Source organism: Schistocerca nitens, chromosome 2 (assembly GCF_023898315.1).
Source record: "Schistocerca nitens isolate TAMUIC-IGC-003100 chromosome 2, iqSchNite1.1, whole genome shotgun sequence".
Taxonomy (NCBI): Eukaryota; Metazoa; Arthropoda; class Insecta; order Orthoptera; family Acrididae; genus Schistocerca; species Schistocerca nitens.
Window position 1 is genome coordinate 1,096,251,381 of NC_064615.1, and position 23,001 is coordinate 1,096,274,381.

The window sequence follows — 23,001 nt, forward strand, 5'->3', positions numbered from 1 at the left end:
GCCAAAGGTGACCGTGCATTCTTCCTGATTTTGTATCTGTTTGTATATTTATATGTTGGCAATGAGGTGAGAACATTCTGAAGATAGCCCTTTGTGGTATCGTCCAAATATCGCGGCACCACACCAGAGTCGACAACATACATCGATACCACAGATATTGGCAATGTCTCGCTGCAATCTTCCAATGAGAAATTGGAAAGCCTGAAGAAGACACGCCCTCACTCTCTCTCAGCACAGCAGTGTCCTCGCATGGAGGTCAATATAGAACCGAGCGTTGAAGTGCTCTGCTCCAGTTTGTGCCCTCAGCTGAAGAAGTCCACATTATCGAGTAGCATTAAAGAGTTGGTCAAGTCTCAGATGGGAATGTACTTCTGTAAATGATGAATATTGTATATCAACAGACGAGTTGCAACTTCATGCATCAAGTGATTTTTTAATAGTCCCTGATAGCTGTAAATTATCAACCACCACTGTGGCAACGGATTGTATCAAGTTCAGTAAATCTTTTTATTCTTTGATCTAACACAGTGAGGTGACATATGTCATGGGATACCTCCTAAATACGTGTCGCACTTGCTTTTCTCGGCGTAGAGGAGCATGGTGTCACAAGTCACTGGAAGTCCCCTGGAGAAATACTGAGCCATGCTGGCTCTACAGCCGTCCATAATTGCGACAGTGTTGCCGGTGCAGGATTTTGTGTACGAACTGATCTCCCGATTACGTCCAATAAATATTCGATGGGATTCATGTTGGCCGATCTGGGTTGTCAAATCATTCGGGAATGTTCTTCAAACCAATCGCGAACACTTGTCGCCCAGTGACATGCCACAGTGTCATGCAAAAAAATTCTATCTTTGTTTGGGAATATGAAGACCTTGAATGGCTACAAATGGTCTCCAAATAGTCGAACATAGCCATTTTCAGTCAGTTGGAACAGAGGAACAAATCCATTCCATGTAAACATAGCCCACATCATTATGGAGCCATCACCAGCTTGCCCGATGATCTCGCTGTTTGGTCTCTTCCCCCAAACAACCCATCACCAGCTTACACGATATCTTGTTGACAAGCGGGGTCCACTGCTTCGTAGGCTCTGCGCCACACTCAGACGCTACCATCAGCTCTTACCAACTGAAATCGGGACTCATCTGACCAGGCCACGGTTCTCCAGGGCCCAGGAGAGGCGTTGCAGGCGATGTTGTGCTGTTAGCATGGGCCCTCTCAAGGTCGCCTCACTGTCCATAAGGGTACGTTCGTCGTACGTCCCACAATGATTTAAGTGATAATTTCACGAATTATTGCTTGTCTGTTTGCAGTGACAACTCCACGGAAACGCCGCTCACTGCGTTGTACGTGGTGACAGGTAATGCCTGAAATTTGGAATTCTCGGCACACACTTGGCACTGTGGACCTCGGAATACTGAATTACCTATCGACTTCTGGAATGGAATGTCCCATGCATCTTGCTCCAATTACCCTTCCGCTTTCAAAGCCAGATAATTCCAGTCGGTGCGGCCATAATCACGTCGGAAACCTTTTGACGTGAATCACAAGAGCACAAATGACTACCAATACCCTGTGTTATACCTTGTTAACGAATACTGTCCCCATCTGTGTATAGGCATATCACTATCTTCCAATGGGGCATCTGCCAGAGCAGTCAAAAAACCCACAGTTATGACCGGACGATTGTAGTTTCGTCTGGTCGTAACACTCGCACGAATCAGCCACACGCAAGGAGCTCCGGGGTGGCTGCCGGGCTGGTGTTTTTGCCGGGATTACGGCAGGTCGCGTGAAACAGGCGTGGCTAAGCGGCCGCGACCGCGCTGAGTGAGAGATCACGCCGCACAAAGCCAGCCAGAGTCCAAACCCCGGACCAGACCGGCTCCGCACGGCGCAGATGAGTTTTCCCCGAACGCGCGGCGCCAACCAGGGAGGGCCGGCGCACAAAAAGCGCGGAATTGGAAGAACAACACGCCGCAGCGGCCGCCATTGTCCTGCGGGCGCGCGCCTCCAAAAGCTCCCCTTTGTGCCCGCGTCCTGCAACAATGGCCGTGAAGCGCCGCGCGGCTGACGAAATTGACAAAAATTTTCGGTCGGCTGTTAATCGACCGAGGGGGGGCCTGCCGCCTGTTTTTTGTCCGCCCGCCGACCTGCGGGCTACGGGTTAACTCGATCCAATAAACTCGATACGTTCCGTGTCGTGAATGGACCTCGGGTCTAGCTGCTACTCTGGCACCTGAGGCTTCTAAATCACTGAGACACGTTTTGGTTTTTCACTCACTGCTTTCCGCACTCTTGTAGCAGTAAGTAAATCTAACAGATTTTCAGCCTGCCTTCAATAACCTATACTTCGTTTTATCAATACGAAATTGAAATTAAGCGTGTGGCGCTTGTACTGTGACATACCCAGTTACTAATAGTAGCCTAAAAATAACTTCGATTACTTTTTATTAGAAAATAGCATAATCCCATGGGACTTTCGACACTGAATCCATATCTTTCCACAAAGTAATGTAACCGCGTTGCAATTAGAAAATTAGCAAAATATCTGTAACTGGAATGTTAAGCAGTTTAATTTTTCAACGTGAATAAAAGTTGTATTCAAATATAAAAAGAGAAATTACCTTGTCATTACACACCCATCGTATCCACCTGCTTGATTTTCCTCTCTCGCTGTTTCATAAGGTATCAAATATTGCTTTTTCCCTAATGAACGGCCTGTTGTTATGTCTCGTTGAAGTGATCAACAGTAGTCTCTAGTCGTATTCATGTTCCAGAGGCCCCGATTTCGCCTTTTCAGCACCCTGATATTTCATGAAAGAGCTGACTCTGTGCGTCGATGACGTCACTAAAAATTTGAGTCCAAAATCGATGAAACTGTTCAAAAAGAGTGTCTTTGGTCTCATCATACGACCTAATTTTGTGAATATTTAAAGCTTGTTGAAATCAACAGAAACATAATGTGGAGTCTTCCGCTACCTAATAGTTTGCTAACAATCACACTGAATGATATCCAAGCCTCCTCCTAACTCTCAGTCATTTTCGATACAAATTTGGCGTCGAACAAGGGTTTTCTTCTGTCATTTCCAAGTACATGTCTTCTCCCGGATGAAGAAACATCTCGTTTAGACACTGGAAACATGATTCATCTTTGAGTAAGACTTTCACAAACTGTTTTAGTAGACCGAATTTAGTGTGTAAATGTGGTTACAGATGCAATTATGAAACTTCCTGGTATATTAAAACTGTGTGCCCGACCGAGACTCGAACTCGGGACCTTTGCCTTTCGCGGGCAAGCGCTCTACCATCTGAGCTACCGAAGCACGACTCACGCCCGGTACTCACAGCTCTACTTCTGCCAGTATCTCGTCTCCTACCTTCCAAACTTTACAGAAGCTCTCCTGCGAACCTTGCAGAACTAGCACTCCTGAAAGAAAGGATATTGCGGAGACATGGCTTAGCCACAGCCTGGGAGAGGTTTCCAGAATGAGATTTTCACTCTGCAGAGTGAAAATCTCATTCTGAAGATGCAATTATGTTCGGCAGCTCGATGTTCTTGCGCAAATCACACACTAAGGTGACAAAACACGTCCACAGCAAGTGTGTGCCGAGAATGCCAAATTTCAGACATTACCGCTCACCATGGATAACTCAGTGGCGACGGTCTTCACTTAACGAGCGAGAGCAGCGGCGTTTGCGTAGAGTTGTCAGTGGTAACAGACAAGCAACACTGCGTGAAATAACCTCAGCAATCAGTGTGGGACGTACTACAAAAGTATCCGTTAGGGCAGTGCGGCGAAATTTGTCTTGATGGGCTGTGGCAGCAGAACACAAATGCTAGTACCTTTGGTAGCAACACGACATCGCCTGCAGCGCCTCACTTGGGTTCGTGGCCATATCGGTTGAACCCTAGACGATTGCAACACCGTGGCCTGGTCACACGAGTCTCGATTTCAGTTGGTAAGAGCTGATGGTAGAGCACAAAACCGTGGACCCAATTTGTCGACAGGGCACTGTGCAGGCTGGTGCTGGTGCCGTAATGATCTGGGCTGTGCTTACGTGGAACCGACCGGGTCCTCTGGCCCAGCTGAACTTCTTGGAGACCATTTGCAGCCATCCATGAACTTCATGTTCCCAAACGTCAATGGAATTTTTACAGGTGAGAATGTTCACGATTGCCTTGAAGAATATTCAGGACGAATTCGAGCGAATAATTTGGCCACCCAGATCGTCCTACAGGGATCATATCGAACAGTTATGGGAAGTAATCGAGGCTTCAGATGGCGCACAAAATCCTGCACCAGCAACTCTTTTGCAGTTATGGACGGCTATGGAGGTAGCATGGCTCAATATTTCTGGAGGGGACTTCAGCGACTTGTTCTCTTCATGCTTCGTTGACTCGCTGCACTACGCCGAGAAAAAAAGAGGTCCGACACGGTATTAGGAGGTATCACATGACTTTTGTCACCTCAGTGTAAGTCGAATAACCACAAAGGTATTTTATTTCACTTAATGTTTTATAATTTAATGAAAAACTTCACACATTTGTAGGGGAGCGGAAAGCGGTCATTATTGACAATATCTATGTAACATGGGAGCCTAACGACACTACAATAAGCCGATTTGCAACAATATTACCACGTTACACAGCATATGTTTGTAACAGCAATATATACCCTCATAGGAAATACAGATACTCGTTTCTGTAAAGGCTATAATGGCTTTGTGACTGTAGGTACGTTAATCCTTCTTTCGAAACGAAATCGTGCCATTAACTATTCACTTACAGGGTGTTTCAAAAATGACCGGTATATTTGAAACGGCAATAAAAACTAAACGAGCAGCGATAGAAATACACCGTTTGTTGCAATATGCTTGGGACAACAGTACATTTTCAGGCGGACAAACTTTCGAAATTACAGTAGTTACAATTTTCAACAACAGATGGCGCTGCAAGTGATGTGAAAGATATAGAAGACAACGCAGTCTGTGGGTGCGCCATTCTGTACGTCGTCTTTCTGCTGTAAGCGTGTGCTGTTCACAACGTGCAAGTGTGCTGTAGACAACATGGTTTATTCCTTAGAACAGAGGATTTTTCTGGTGTTGGAATTCCACCGCCTAGAACACAGTGTTGTTGCAACAAGACGAACTTTTCAACGGAGGTTTAATGTAACCAAAGGACCGAAAAGCGATAGAATAAAGGATCTGTTTGAAAAATTTCAACGGACTGGGAACGTGACGGATGAACGTGCTGGAAAGGTAGGGCGACCGCGTACGGCAACCACAGAGGGCAACGCGCAGCTAGTGCAGCAGGTGATCCAACAGCGGCCTCGGGTTTCCGTTCGCCGTGTTGCAGCTGCGGTCCAAATGACGCCAACGTCCACGTATCGTCTCATGCGCCAGAGTTTACACCTCTATCCATACAAAATTCAAACGCGTCAACCCCTCAGCGCCGCTACCATTGCTGCACGAGAGACATTCGCTAACGATATAGTGCACAGGATTGATGACGGCGATATGCATGTGGGCAGCATTTGGTTTACTGACGAAGCTTATTTTTACCTGAACGGCTTCGTCAATAAACAGAACTGGCGCATACGGGGAACCGAAAAGCCCCATGTTGCAGTCCCATCGTCCCTGCATCCTCAAAAAGTACTGGTCTGGGCCGCCATTTCTTCCAAAGGAATCATTGGCCCATTTTTCAGATCCGAAACGATTACTGCATCACGCTATCTGGACATTCTTCGTGAATTTGTGGCGGTACAAACTGCCTTAGACGACACAGCGAACACCTCGTGGTTTATGCAAGATGGTGCCCGGCCACATCGCACGGCCGACGTCTTTAATTTCCTGAATGAATATTTCGATGATCGTGTGATTGCTTTGGGCTATCCGAAACATACAGGAGGCGGCGTGGATTAGCCTCCCTATTCGCCAGACATGAACCCCTGTGACTTCTTTCTGTGGGGACACCTGAAAGACCAGGTGTACCGCCAGAATCCAGAAACAATTGAACAGCTGAAGCAGTACATCTCATCTGCATGTGAAGCCATTCCGCCAGACACGTTGTCAAAGGTTTCGGGTAATTTCATTCAGAGACTACGCCGTATTATTGCTACGCATGGTGAATATGTGGAAAATATCGTACTATAGAGTTTCCCAGACCGCAGCGCCATCTGTTGTTGAAAATTGTAACTACTGTAATATCGAAAGTTTGTCTGCCTGAAAATGTACTGTTGTCCCAAGCATATTGCAACAAACGGTGTATTTCTATCGCTGCTCGTTTAGTTTTTATTGCCGTTTCAAATATACCGGTCATTTTTGAAACACCCTGTAGTTGTAACAGAAGTTTATAAAATTACTGTACATTGGCAATCAAGGTAATTAAGTACTGACTGTCAGTACAATGGTCGGCAGTAACAACATTAGTCGTTGAAAAAAAAAAAAGAAAAACAGCCAAAACATCACCAAAGGAATTATAAATTTATACAGCCATCTGGAGAACTAACCGTCGTTTCAAAACCGGTAGTAGTGCTATTTTCGTAAATAGATAACAGTGTGGCTGGATGCCGTTTTCTTCTTTTCGAGAATCAAGTTACAAAATATTTCTTTTTGGCTCGTGGAATTAGTCAACTTCCTGGTACAGCTCTGACAACCTCCAAAAAAAGCATTTATTTTCTAATTTTTCTCATTATTTCTTTGCTGTGGTCTGGTGAACAGCATAATTATGTGGTGTAAGAATAACTTCTCAGTTTTTTTTAATACAAGTGAGTTGTGTACAAACAGATATACATTGTTTTTTCATTCTTTTGACCAATGTCAGAGCTGACACTTAGAACGTTTTCCATTTCCACTATTTGAAGCGCCGCTAAATCTCAAGTTTTGAAAAATCTTTTTTCTTTTTTTTTTGGGGGGGGGGGGGTGTAAAAAAGATTTGCCTAAATGAACTGTTCGAGAGGCTCGTCTTCCACTGACCAGTAGAGGTGTTTCTAAATCTTTTTCAAGAAAAGTACCGTTGCTGCACCTCCGCTCTTTTAAGGGCAGTAACCTTTTCTAATCAGTTGTTCGGAACAGAACAGTGCCTTTCTGGTTCCGTGATGCTGACTTTTCCCAGCTAATATGACATAGACAACTTTTTGCTGTGCGTCTTCGTCTTGTTTTGATTTCTTTGAAACTGCAATTCTGACAATAACGCCAAAAACATGCTAATACTTCAAGTACTGTATCTTATTCTTAATTCTTTTGCATTCCAATCAATATTATAATAAATTCGTTAAACGTATAAGAAGAGAATCTAAATTTTCTATGAAAGCTACTAGTAACAACTGATGTTCACTTAACAACGGATTGGCTACCACTGACATTGTCAAAAGGAAACTGGTGTGAGAAACAACGCACATACATGCTCCTCTTAAATTACAGAACGGACTTCTGACCGTCCGACGCCGTGGTCATTCCACCGGCTGGGTAAACACCCCTGTATGGCCAAAGTGAGTGATATCATCCAAGTCCACCGAATGTGTTCGTCCAAAGTGACACGACCACATGAGGCGTGATGTGGAAAACACCAGTAGCAGCCTGAGATTCACTGGAGGAGTTTGGGGGAGGGGGCAGTAGGGTTGAATGGGGGGGGGGGGGCGATGAAGGTTGCAAGTGGCCGGACCATTACGTAGAGCACATCTGGCATGAACTCAATTAACATTCTAGAAAGGATCAATAAAGACCATTGTGTTTTCTGAGACTTGTGTCTACTTCGATGATACTAGAGTTCTTTTTTTTTTATTTGGAAAATTAACTGCAATGGAGGAGTCTATACGAAGGACTTGATGCTTCATGTGAAGCAATGCTTTTTAAAGAACGTCTGTCAACGTTCTCTGAGAATTCTATGGACTTTATTGGTCACTGTTGCACACATATCAAGCAAGGGCCTATAGAGGTAAATTGTAGAGTTAGCTGAAACATGAAAACGTATCGGAGGCAGTCTTTCTACTATTATGAGTGATATAATAAGAGTTAGTGGAAAGAGGAAAATTATTGTATTTTCTGGTTTTGGAATCTGGTATTTAGTGAACCGTGAAACCACCCTTGCTACACAATATACACTCCTGGAAATTGAAATAAGAACACCGTGAATTCATTGTCCCAGGAAGGGGAAACTTTATTGACACATTCCTGGGGTCAGATACATGATCACACTGACAGAACCACAGGGACATAGACACAGGCAACAGAGCATGCACAATGTCGGCACTAGTACAGTGTATATCCACCTTTCGCAGCAATCCAGGCTGCTATTCTCCCATGGAGACGATCGTAGAGATGCTGGATGTAGTCCTGTGGAACTGCTTGCCATGCCATTTCCACCTGGCGCCTCAGTTGGACCAGCGTTCGTGCTGGACGTGCAGACCGCGTGAGACGACGCTTCATCCAGTCCCAAACATGCTCAATGTGGGACAGATCCGGAGATCTTGCTGGCCAGGGTAGTTGACTTATACCTTCTAGAGCACGTTGGGTGGCACGGGATACATGCGGACGTGCATTGTCCTGTTGGAACAGCAAGTTCCCTTGCCGGTCTAGGAATGGTAGAACGATGGGTTCGATGACGGTTTGGATGTACCGTGCACTATTCAGTGTCCCCTCGACGATCACCAGTGGTGTACGGCCAGTGTAGGAGATCGCTCCCCACACCATGATGCCGGGTGTTGGCCCTGTGTGCCTCGGTCGTATGCAGTCCTCATTGTGGCGCTCACCTGCACAGCGCCAAACACGCATACGACCATCATTGGCACCAAGGCAGAAGCGACTCTCATCGCTGAAGACGACACGTCTCCATTCGTCCCTCCATTCACGCCTGTCGCGACACCACTGGAGGCGGGCTTCACGATGTTGGGGCGTGAGCGGAAGACGGCCTAACGGTGTGCGGGACCGTAGCCCACCTTCATGGAGACGGTTGCGAATTGTCCTCGCCGATACCCCAGGAGCAACAGTGTCCCTAATTTGCTGGGAAGTGGCGGTGCGGTCCCCTACGGCACTGCGTAGGATCCTACGGTCTTGGCGTGCATCCGTGCGTCGCTGCGGTCCGGTCCCAGGTCGACGGGCACGTGCACCTTCCGCCGACCACTGGCGACAACATCGATGTACTGTGGAGACCTCACGCCCCACGTGTTGAGCAATTCGGCGGTACGTCCACCCGGCCTCCCGCATGCCCACTATACGCCCTCGCTCAAAGTCCGTCAACTGCACATACGGTTCACGTCCACGCTGTCGCGGCATGCTACCAGTGTTAAAGACGGCGATGGAGCTCCGTATGCCACGGCAAACTGGCTGACACTGACGGCGGCGGTGCACAAATGCTGCGCAGCTAGCGCCATTCGACGGCCAACACCGCGGTTCCTGGTGTGTCCGCTGTGCCGTGCGTGTGATCATTGCTTGTACAGCCCTCTCGCAGTGTCCGGAGCAAGTATGGTGGGTCTGACACACCGGTGTCAATGTGTTCTTTTTTCCATTTCCAGGAGTGTATCAGCAGACAGCATCAAGCCACGCCGAATTAGCCGTGCGGTCTAAGGAGCTGCAGTCATGAACTATGCGGCTGGTCCCGGCGGAGATTCGAGGCCTCCCTCGGGCATGGGTGTGTGTGTTTGTCCTTAGGATAGTTTAGGTTAAGTAGTGTGTAAGCTTAGGGACTGATAACCTTAGCAGTTAAGTCCCATAAGATTCCACACACATTTGAACACAAACAGCATCAATATACGATATGAATCTGGAATATTTACAATACACATAGAAATATCAGAAGACTTTCTCCACGGATCACATATTTATAATTTCCGATTACGCGTGGTATATTTTGAGGAATTACGTATAAAAAGAACAAAAACAGCTACACCCCAAGTTTACACGTACCCAATGTTTTAGCATAACACCTTGTGTAAGAATACAGAGCATCCGAATAATAAGATGAGCGCGTCACAAAGGATTTAGACTTCCGATTTATTAGATTTACGAATTAGTTTTTCCCCGTGAGCGTCATCGTTAGAACATTCATAGAGTAAACGCTTTGTTTCTAGCAGGTTCATAGCTACATCATACTGGAGGTTGTGCGCAACATCTAATGTGAACAGACAAGCTGGCAAACTGCCATGATTGATTCTCGATCTTCTTTCGATTGCGACAAGACATCGGCTAGTCACGTATTTGGCGAAAAATAGTCTTAGAGGAACAGAATAGTGGCATAGCACTTGCGTCCGATAACACTAGTATCAGGAAATGGTAGTACTAGTACCATATACCATTCACCACACACCTTGCAGTCGACTCTTAAAAAGTAGATGTGCATGTAGATGACGATTTAGCGAAATGGATATCAGCAAAGGCTCTGAGGTGATACACGGAAAAAAATAACTCGGTAGAACACCCGAAAGCACGCCAGTAAGAAAAAGAACTGTGCTTTTCTGTATAGTTTGTTGTTTTTAGTTTGCCTTCAGTTATCTCCGAGAGCAGATGTATTATACCTATCGGACCGAACATGTTTTCCGAGAGCGCGTACCTTAAAATGGGATCACGTTGGCCGCCTGGGATAATTTCGGCCAATAGCCTGTCAAATCCGTTTTTTGTTATTGCCACCTGTTGAATTAATGGTTTAACTAATTCGAAAGCTGTAATGTGTAGTGCATAGAACAGTGGATTCCAACCTTTCAGAGACCATTACCCATGAGTTTAATCAGATATTAATAAGTATCCCTCTTCCCCTCACGGTCATCAACATTAGCGTCTAATTAAACTTTAGAATGAAAAATAATTTCCTTTGAACTCATTTATTTTTAAAAGGCGAAAAGATAAAAGATACGCAATTTTTGTGGGTTTTGTATGAAACCTCGAACAAATGAGTCAGTTAACAACTGGCACTGCTTATTTCTAACCACCTTGTTTTTACAGAATAATGAAGCAAATCTCGGTGCATGGCGAGTGCTGTCCACAACTGTTTCTCAGAAAAGAAAGTTAACTATCTATGTTGAAGGCAGACACTTGTTACAAAACACTTTTCTTCTGGACTACTCATCTCCCTGGTGGCATTCCCACCTTGCACCCCCATTCAAATTGAACCAAATGAAAATGTATGCACTATACTTAACGGCTTGCAAACCGCTTGTTTACTGGACTCCTTACTCCTGAACTGGTAGAAATTCCAAGACTTCAGGCTGCCAATGCTTTGTGTCTAAGCCTTCCACTAACAATACCATCAATAGTAGTGATAATAGGAATAATGCTAATAACAACAGTAGTAGTGCGTAGGCCCCACAGCAACGTAGTAGAGATTACATACCTACAACTATGTTGTACAGTTAATTAATTTGTTGCGAAGTGAATAATGAAACAATTTCTGGTCCATTTTGGGAGCTGTTTACAACTCCGAGAAGAAATTTTCGTGAGCTATTCAAGCGTATGCGACGTATATTTCTCAATTTTACCAATGTGGACGCATGGTACGAAGTTTTTGTTTAGTGGGTGAACTACATAAGGGAGATGTTGTCCATACATTCATTTTGCAACGGGTAACCAGCACCACGTATTCATACGTTAATACTACTATTTGAAAAATTGCAATCATTAACATTACAGTCCTACGAAATAGTAAAAATAATAAAGATCTTTTAAAAATAATTTAATCTTGTGGCCGAATCACAATCTAATCTTTTATTTTTACTCCTCAGTGGTTAATTACCTGCAGGTTGGGAACCACTGAGATAGAAGTTTCACTTGAGTTTCGCGAGAAAACTACCATACAGTGATTTGAGATTTTCAGTCAGCGCAGACTAATCCAGTGCCGAAATATGAAGACAATCTTCTGCAGAGCTGAAACCTCATTTCTTGGACCATTACCTCTTTAACAGAACAGCAGTGTAGTTATTGCTTAATATACTCACACAAAAAGTATATTTAAACAGCAATCAGAGTTAAGTTTTAAGATCGCAGGTGTGATTTTTCAGGGTAACTTCGGCCATGCTGAAAGTAAATAAGAATAGGGAGGCGCGTCTTCTGTAATTACAACTCGGTTGATATACAAATTGCGTTAGAAGGGACTCGGAAAGAGACAACAGCGTTAAACCAGGCCTCCAAAATATACGCTATCACTTTGCTATTTTTACTCAGAAATTTATATTGTGAATGCTTAAATTTTGTTATATATCTTTTCAAGAACGTTAAAAATAGGACATATTTTGAAATATCGTACTGAGGTGTAAATATATCCATATTTTTATATTGTAACATCTGCAATTAGTGAACTGAAAGCTATATGCTATGATTTTAATACAGCTTACTTTTCAATATACCGAGTAACAAAATTATTTGTTAATTTAATTTCCTAATATAACATTTAGTTAAAAAATGGTTCAAATGGCTCGGAGCACTATGGGATTTAACATCTGAGGTCATCAGTCCCCTAGAACTTAGAACTACCAAAACCTAACTAATCTAAGGACATCACACACATCCATGCGCCTAGAACCGCTCGACCCAGCATTTAGTCAAAGACAGTTAAATGAAGTCACTGTGATCTTACAGCAATCATTTTAAGTGAATAATGCTAACTCAGACGAAGTTACACCATTTCCTGGAAAACTTCGACCACAGCTAAAAATTTTATATAACGAACAAAATGCATTCTGGCCGTTATCTTTTCACATGATTTTGCGTTATGTGCCATGGAGAATTGTCTCTAACTTAATCACAACGTTAAGTTTTCATTTTCACAAGAAGGCCTCAAAAAGTGGTCGAAGCTAAACCACTTTACGGTACTCACGGAGAGAACAACACTGCGTAATCGAATGTCCAGTCACGCCAGAGGGCTCACAGAACCTCACCTTTCAAGTTCGCCGCTTAGATCGTAAAATGTAAGGTGGAGGACATGACGCTATCGTCGTCTGTATATCCTGCCATTAGCGCCAAATGTAGCAAGAACAGCCACAGATGTAATAAGAAAAGGAAGCTGTGGACAAGTTTATGCCGCATTCGGACCACGAAATGTTTTCGCTGGCAATACACTCCTCATCACTTTACTTAATGTACGGAGGGGCAATTCTGAAAAACAAAGTTCTCGTTCCGTATAATAGAGCGCGCTCTGCCCTCGGCCCATTTGGGGAATATCCGCAGCCGCGCTCTCCCGGGTCGACTCGTCCACAAATCCATTCCGCGTGACGTTAATACCTCCGTGTTAACAGGGTGCCTCTGACACAACGGCGGGCGTCGGGCCGGCCCGCCTAAGACAAACAATAGGTTGCCCCAGGCCGCGGCTGTATTCAAATGAGCCGCAAGACACTCTTCGCGATAAACACTCCACCGGAATACTTGCATACGTTAGCGAGCGTAATTTATTTAATCTCGGCGCTCGCATCGGTATCCGCTTCCCAGATAAATAATCTCGGAGCAGTTTCTCTGCTGATTGGAACGCATTAATTATGTTTTTCAATTTCCGAGCTGTTTGTTTTAGTGCGGGCAGGCGGTAAATCATCCCCAGAGTATATGTGTTCTCGGCGCACCCCCAACCACCCCTAACACCCGAGCCCTTTTCTCCTAATTCTTAATTAGCGGCCGTTGGTTTTTCTTGTTCTCGCAGAGGTAATTTGTAGCGCGCTTCCCTACAGGGTGTGTCACCAGCTGCGTACCTGCTGGGGAGCCAGGAAGGCTACAGTTCGGCCGACCGTCGATATCGGAACCATGAGGTACCGATATATACAACAAATGTGGCTTGTGAAGTGCAAAGATTTTCAGCGTGAAAATTAGTGTAATGCATCATACGATACGTAGACTGTCATTGAATGGCAACTGACCGAGAAATACCAGGTACCTTTATCTGTGCGAATTAATATTTCTAGATTCCGCTTTGTATGATAACAAAGGAACGTTTATATAACCACTTTTGACCAATTTCGTTGATAAATTGTTTTCAAGAAAGCGACGACGTGTCTGCAACGCTATCAACTTTCACATATGGCACAAACAATCTTGGACTAAGCAAAGTAAAGCTACAAAATTAACAGCCGACATACAAAAGAGTTCTGCACAAGGTGGTTCTGGACTCCACCAAAAAATTTTTGGGGTTGTTCAGAGATATTTTCTGAGTAATTTGGTATAAGGGACTCTTGGTCTCCCGTTGCTCATTACACAGTAACTGCACATTCTATGATTTCATACTCCCATTCGCCATTGAGTCTGCATTGTATGAAAGTCTCAGAACACTACAAACGTCGACGGTATGCGAGACTGGGACTATGAGTGACTAGTACCAACGGAAATACTGAATATTACCTAAATTTTGTTATTCTTTAAAAAGAAATTCTGTGATCAGAGCTTTCAATATTACATGAACCATCTCGTCTGAATCATGCGCAGTACACCACTGACATTTTCAAACCAACCTTCTGATCGACAAAGCAGCCTCTTCCCTGCTGCTTCGACACATAACTGCACATATCTATTCCTCCACCTTCCTTGGTCCATCTCCTCTCCTCCCCCCCCCCATCTGTCCATCTCCTCCTCCTCTTCCCACTGACCGTATTTAACCCTTGTCTCCCCTCTGTCCATTTTCTTCTCAGCCCACTCTCTTGTTATTTCCCCCTAATCACCCTCACTGCCCATGTCCTTCTCACCCACCTTTCTGGCCACCTTTTCCTCCATTCTTCTCTGCCCATCTTCTTCTCTCACCCTCGCTGCCGATGCTCTCCTGCCCCTCTCCCTGTATATCTACTCCTCTCCCTCTCTGTCTGTCTGTATTGTCTTCAGTTCTTGTCCATCTACACCTCCCCTTCCATCTCTGTCCATCTCCTCCGCCCCTTTCTCTCTCTGTCCATCTCATTCCCCCCCTCTTTCTACCCATCTTATTTATGACCCCCTCCCCCCCCCCCTACATATCTCCTAGTTCACTGTCTCCCTATCCATCTCCTCCTCTCTCTCTCTCCCTACCCCTCTCTCCATCCCCCATCACCCTATCGACCTCTTCGTGCACCATCTTGCTATCCATTTCTTCCCTCCCTAGCTCTGCCCCATATCCTACCCCTCTCTCTGTGTCTGCCAAATAAAAAATGGTTCAAATGGCACTGAGCACTATGGGACTTAACATCTGAGGTCATCAGTCCCCTACAACTTAGAATTACTTACACCCAACTAACCTAAGGACATCACACACACCCATGCCTGAGGCAGGATTCGAACCTGCGACTGTAGCGGTCGCGCGGCTCCAGACTGAACCGCCTAGAACCGCTCGGCCACTCCAGCTGGCTTCTGTGTCTGTCCCCTCCTGCCACCCTTCTCTTCCCATCCCTTCCTGCTCCCTCTCTCTCTGTCCATTTCCTCCTGCTACCCTCTCTCCCTAACTGTCCCTCCTTATTCCCTCTCACTCTGTCCATCCCCTTCTCGAACCGTCTCATCCTTCCTCCAGCCATGATCATCGGCCTGTATAGGCTCCGCAAAACAGGCCAAAATAGCAGGCCAATACTATTCCCACAACATGTCTGTTACGCAGGGTAGCCCATTCGTGACGGCCTGAGAACCGTTATTTGTCCCTGCAGGACATTAAGGCACTCCCACATAATCTGCTTGTTGTGTTCAAGGGCTGGAATAAATACGCTTTTCCTCTCATCTCTTCTGCTACTACAGCTAGGAGACTATAAACGCTACACTGTTGCTAATTATGAGTTCTGGCGTTTCTGTGCCAAATTTTGTTGAAACCGAAGCAAAAATTTGGGAGGAGATTCCAGACATATTCATACACACACATATATGCCTTGGACTGATATGGCTTGTCTTGAAAAGATCTATGGCAACAGGGCTCCTCCATATTTTGACTTTGAGGAGAATTTGTGATTCAGAGCAGCTCATTCATCTATCTTTGCAGTCAACCAGTTGTGTATCTCTGATATTCTACTTATTCACCTGTTTGAGTTTGCCCATTTAACTTACTGGAATGACCCATGAGATATGTGTGAACGCAAATGTATGGGAGCAGTTCATTTGCAGGTAACAATCCTACACATTAGTGATTCTGTTACTTTTGACAAAAAGTGTTAGTGATTAATGTTTAGTGTTCACTTATACTCCTATTATTTTAAGAAATTTAAGTATCATGATTCATAGCGAGTGCTGTATTGATGGGGTTTAGATCATTCCTCGCTGTGACTCTTGCTGCATTACTGAATCACCCACTTCTTCCCCATTAACTGTCTTCTCAGTTTTTACCCCCTTTCTTCTCCATGTCACAGGTAGTCGATGAACAGTTTGAGTGGAGTCATTTTTCACTGTTGACTATAAATACAGGGTGGTCCAAAAGTCCGGAAACACCCTGATGAAATCGAAATGGAGTAGCAAACAAGGAAACAGAGTCCCTACACACGAGGGAAGCGAAGGGGGAAACTTTATAGGCTATGCCACCAACATGGCTACCATCTTGAAAGCCGCCATCTTGGATTCAACTCCAAAATTTCAAATGCGAATGTGGTCATGTGACATATCAAACAGATAGAGAATTTCACTAGAGAAACAATGCCGTTGTTATTTTAAGCATAGCTTTATTCATTCTCGGGATATAGCCAATTACTTGCGGCAGCAGTGGGACGCTCGGCAGCGTGAGTATTACGTACTGAGAAGCCATAAAATGGAGTCTGAAACGGTGCAAAGTGACTATCCCATGCCTGATATGTTACATGTGTTTAACTGTTAGGTATCATTAACTCATACTAACGTTTCAATCATTGTTTCCTTATTTAAAGGTTACAAAATGTCCTTAACACATGAAGAATGCATTGAAATCGTCTTGACGTCAGGAGAAAGAACCACACGGGTCATTGCTGAGTATTTGAACAGTCGTCACCCAACCAGACAGCCCATCACTCACAGCGCAGTTGCAAAGCTTTTGGCCAAATTCCGAGCAACAGGTTCTGCCGCAGATAAACCTAAGGCTGGAAGACCAAAATCCGCCACCGATGAAGCAACAACAGTGAGCGTGTCGGCATCATTTAGCAAGAGTCCGCAACGGAATACTCGTCGCCTGTCACAAGAATGTGGGGTTAGCCATACCTCTATACTGCAAATTTTATCGCAGCACAAATGGCACCCGTACAAAATTCATCTGCTCCAACACCTGAACGAGGATGACCCAGACCGTCGGGTACAGTTCGCAGAATGGGTGACACAGCAGCTGCAGATAAACCCACATTTCCCCTATCAGGTGCTGTTTAGTGATGAAGCGAATTTCTTTACCAATGGTGAAGTGAACAAGCAGAATAACAGATACTGGTCAGACACAAATCCACTCTGGATTGATGCTTCAAAAACGGTCGACTCACTAAAAGTGATGGTCTGGTGTGGTATGTGGGGTACCAAAGTCGTTGGACCTCTTTTTATTGATGGTACGTTAACAGACAACGGTTATCTGAAGTTATTGGATGAAGAAGTGTTTCCCTCGTTGTTAACGGAGGACGGGACATTTCCGGAATTCTTCCAGCATGATGCAGCCCCACCACATTATTGCGAGCATACCTGGATGTGCAGTTCCCTCAAAAGTGGATTGGTCGTAGGGGTGCTGTGGAGTGCCCACCGTTCACCAGATTTGACTCCTTTGGATTTTGATCTTTGGGGTCATGTCAAAGCACTGGTTTATTCTGTGAAAATACGAGATTTGCATCATCTAAAGTAGCGCATTGTTGATGTGTGTGGTCAAATTCAGCCAGATTTGTTTGGTCAAAGTTCATCAGGACTGGGTTCGGAGGATAGCATTCACAATCCAACATAACTGACAACATATCGAGCCATTCCTATGACTGTTGGTGGTCTCTCGGGACTGTGTAACATCGGCGTAATGTCTCTTCGGCACATAACACACATGCTGCCGAGCGTCCCACCACTGCCGCATGTAACTGGCTATAGCACGAGAATGAATAAAGCTATGTTTAAAAAAAGAAGGCATTGTTTTTCTGGTGAAATTCTCTATCTGTTTGATATGTCATATGACCACATTCCCAGTTGAAATTTTGGAGTTGAATCCAAGATGGCGGCTTTTTAGATGGCCGCCATGTTGGTGGCATAACCTATAAAGTTTCCCCCTTCCCGTTCCTCGTGTGTAGGGACTCTGTTTCCTTGTTTGCTACTCCATTTGGAGTTTATCAGGGTGTTTCCGGACTTTTGGACCACCCTGTATATACCTTAATGAGCCAAAAGACTTCGACCACTTGCTTAACAGAGTGTTGATCCGCCTATGAAACACAGTGCAGTAGCGATTCTCTGTTGCATAGACTCGAAAAGTCCTCGGCACGTTTCCGTAGGTAGCTGGCACCAGATGTCTGCACACAAGTCAGACAGTTCTCAGAAATTATTGCCCGGGATTTGTGGGCGAGACTGGCGCACGATAGTGTTTCAGTTATGTTACATCGGGTTCAGATATGGCGAATTTGGTAGCAAAATATCAATGTGGGTTTAGTGTCACGCTCATGACATCTCTGTATCACTATTCTAGTCTTGTGGCACCCACAGTTAACCTGCTGGAGCAGATATCAGCTTTAGGGGATGCCGATGGTTTGCAATAACATTTGCGTAGCGCACAACTGCCAAATAGCCCATGAATCCTATACTGTCTCGAAAAGCATAATACTGCCACCATTGACCTGCGTCGAGCAGATGTTCATCTGGATGAAGCGTGTCCAGACACGACTATCGACATACTGTACCAAGAAACGTTAGTTATTCGAACTGACTACACGATCCCATTGCTTCACGCTCCATTCTAGATGAACTCGATCCACTACAACCTACACTGACGACGTTGTTGGGTCGTCATTGTAAAGCAATTTAATAAATTTTTAAATTTATTATATCTGTTTTCAGATCTTTTAATAAAGTGAATCCAAAGCAAAAGGGAAATAGTTTATAATACTGTGAACAGTGTAATGTATTTTTAATTTAGCCCAACGCGGATCAGTAGACTAGCTCATTACTTACAAGGGAACATCCCCATCGCACCCCCCTCAGATTTAGTTATAAGTTGGCACAGTGGATAGGCCTTGAAAAACTGAACACAGATCGAGTGAGAAAACAGGAAGAAGTTGTGTGGAACTATGAAAAAATAAGCAAAATATACAAACTGGGTCGTCCATGTGTAATATAGGCAATATTAAGGGCAGTATGAGACGAAGAGCGCCGTGGTCCTGTGGTTAGTGTGAACAGCTGCAGAACGAGAGATCTTCAGTTCAAATCTACCCTCGACCGAAAATTTTAACTTTTTATTTGCAGTTTATGTGAAAAACTCTTATGTTTTCATCACTTTTTTTGGAGTGATTATTACATCCACAAGAAAACCTAAATCGGGCAAGGTAGAAGAATCTTTTCACCCATTCGCCAAGTGTACAAGTTAGGTGGGTCGACAACATATTCCTGTCATGTGACGCACATGCTGTCACCAGTGTCGTATACAAAATATCAGACGTGTTCTCCTGTGGAGGAATCGGTTGACCTATGACCTTGCGATCAAATGCTTTCGGTTCCCATTGGAGAGGCACGTCCTTTCGTCAACTAATCACACGGTTTTGCGGTGCGGTCGCAAAACACAGACACTAAACTTATTACAGTGAACAGAGACGTCAATGAACGAACGGACAGATCATAACTTTGCGAAAATAAAGAAAGCAAAATTTTCAGTCGAGGGCAGATTTGAACCAATAACCTCTCGTTCCGCAGCTGTTCACGCTAACCACGGGACCACGGCGCGCCTGGCCTCACATTGCCCTTAATGTTGTCTATCTTAGGCATGGACGACCCAGTTTGTATATTTTGCTTATTTTTTCATAGTTCCACACAACTTCTTCCTGTTTTCTCGATTGATCTGTGTTCAGTTTTTCAAGGCGTATCCACTGTGCCAACTTATAACTAAATCTGAGGGGGGTGCAATGGGGATGTTCCCTTGTTAGGGCGGTTAGAGGATTATAGATAATTAATTGCCTCTCCCTGGAATCATCACAGATATTCCCAAATGGTTCAAATGGCTCTGAGCACTATTGGACTTAACATCTGTGGTCATCAGTCCCCTAGAACTTAGAACTACTTAAACCTAACTAACTTAAGGACATCACACACATCCATGCCCGAGGCAGGATTCGAAACTGCGACCGTAGCGGTCACGCGGTTCCAGACTGAAGCGCCTAGAACCGCACGGCCACACCGGCCGGCTATTCCCCAATGTACGTATATCCATATTTAAAATTCATATGCTTATAGCACCCGGTAATATTTCGTATGTCAGTTCAATGTGAAGTAATGCAACCCATAACTCCAGATCTTGGTTTCGTTTCGAATACCAATATAAGATAACAAGCTTAAACTTTTGCAGATGAAGTCTTACACTTGAACTAGAATCCAGTGACCAGGCCTTTCTGCTTGGGATATCATCTCGCACCCTTGAGAAAATCTGAAAGTGAAATACATTAAATTATTCATAGCTGCCACATAGCTCGTAGAACCTGAAAGAAAGTTTAGTGTCGTAACCGGCGACACGTCTCGAAGATAATCTGAAAGAAGATTACTAATTATTCTCTAGAATGGCGCCTAACAATGGTCAATATTCCGTTAAGGCCACGTCTACTCAGGACAAGCGAGGTTGAAGAATACACATTATTGAATCCTGTACACAAATCTTAAGTTATGAACAACTATATTTTTTCTTCGTTTTAAACTTACACTGACAGTTACAGCAAGATGAACTTCAGACAATCGTTCTTTTCTCTTCAAGTCCAATAACAGAAGAAGACCACCAAAGAATAGAGAGTTCAGACACAGAATCTCTAATGTCCACGGAATACATTGCAACACAGTGCATTTGATTATTCTTTGGTGCACTGCGCCAGCAATTCAAACAATACCTATCACCACATGATACTTATAAACTTCAAATTCATGACCACCCCAGGAAATACAGTACAGCACGCGAGCTGTGGGCCAGCTTCGCCGTTTCTGAAATGCTCATTCCCAGGCACTGGGCCATAAAAATCTGCTCTTCATCAAAGTCGCTTATGTCACGGGATTTCTCCATTACCGAACGTATCATCGCTATAACGATTCCCCATTCATCTCTAGTCAGGTAATATGCTTCTCTTACCACCAAGGGGCTTTTGTCTCCCACAGGATTGTTCTTTTAATCAACTGGATTCCTAAATTTTCTCTTTACATCGATAAGCAAGAATACTTCCTTAGTTTACGTCTGGTACTTTCACATCTGCTTCCAGTACACTCGTTGCCTTACTCGCCTTAATTGTTTCCACGTTTATTACATTCATTTATACAAGATCAGACTCGACGCTTGTACTTGGGCCTGCGATAGTTTCTTTTCCGTTTCATTTTCAGCTAAATTTTTAGTATTTTACCTCATAATGCATAATATTTTCTTTATCTTCTTGAATTTCTGTCTACTGATTATCCATCCCCAGCAACAACCTGAATAAAATATATTGTGTTCCAGAAGGAATGGTCATTATTCAGAGATATGACGGGAACCATCATTTGAGACAAAAAACTTCACATGAACATACATCCTATTACGAATTGTTTCCGAGATATAACATAGATAGATTTAATGCACATTGTTATTGTTTACTCATGTCTACTTGTACAACAAGCTTTTTACAAAGTATCAATTGAAAATACGTATTTTTGGCGCATTCGTCTCTAAGCACTTCAATACACTTCACGTTACTAATGCTGTGCAGTTCCCAACAAATGTTCGAAAATTCCAACAACTTCAACGCACTTGTGCAGTCATGGGAGAACATATTGTGTTCTTTATCTGAGTGCCTCTGCACGTTCCCTAATGAGGGCAGCAGTCTCCATGATACGACCGAGCACTTTATCTTGCACATTCACCTTCCTTTCGTACACCTCAGACTTTATGCAAGCCCATAAACAAAACTCTAATGCAGACAACCTTGTAGGTGGGCAAAAATCTAATGGCATAAGTTTTGCCGATATTGGTGCCCAGCCAACTGTACTACCACAACCAATCCAGCAATTAGGGTACAGATGGTTAAGATGCCTGGTAAAATGTGTCCTATCTTAAAAATATTCTGGCTTTAGGTGAGCATTCCTGTTTTTATCCATGAGTATTGACCATTCCTCCTAAGGCAACCTGTATACACATACCTACTTATTCTTTTCTATTAACTATTTCTATTAACTATTTGGTTTTAAGATGTCCTTGTCTCCCGGTCGTTGCAAAATCAGTCACCTTCTCGCTTTATTCCTCAAGAGAGGATTCGATACAACATATAGAACACTATCACAGAACTTCGGAAGATTTCTTCCCTTCCCTTTCTTTCGTCGCGCCCTTATTCTCATAATTCTTTTTACCATTCTCGTCCAATCTATATAAATCTATTGACAAGAAAAGCTATCTAATTTTCTCTAATTCCTTGCCACTAGTTCACGACGTGAGAAAGTAATCTTGTACAGCGTCGGTTGCAGTCACGTTACTTTAAATCTCCAGAAAAATAATTCGCCAATTGCCTTATTCTTAGTGATTTATAGAGTCTGACTCTGATTCTCAAATCTGTCAACCTCTGTTAAATCATTCGTTTATGCTATTGGTACTATACTTAAGTTGACTAGAATATATTATCCTCTTTCCATTTCATGTTGTGGCCCTGACGTAGTCTGCCTTCAGCCTGTTCCCTCTCTCTTCAGACTTTCCAATATTCCCACGAAACCAAAACTAAACATTTCGACTGGTTGAAAATTAGCCTTACTCATTCACCACGTGACAGCTGCCCCTAGAAGTCATCGGAAAATCCGAACAGAATCTCGTTCATTTCCACAAATTCGTTGTAACACCAATTAATCATGTATATATTTTAGAAAAATGGTTGACTGTTGATAAACACTTTCTATCAAAACTGATGGTTTCTATGGCTTTATTTATTACTTATTCTTTCACACAATAGGGCCAATATTACAGGCCAAAGGCAAGAG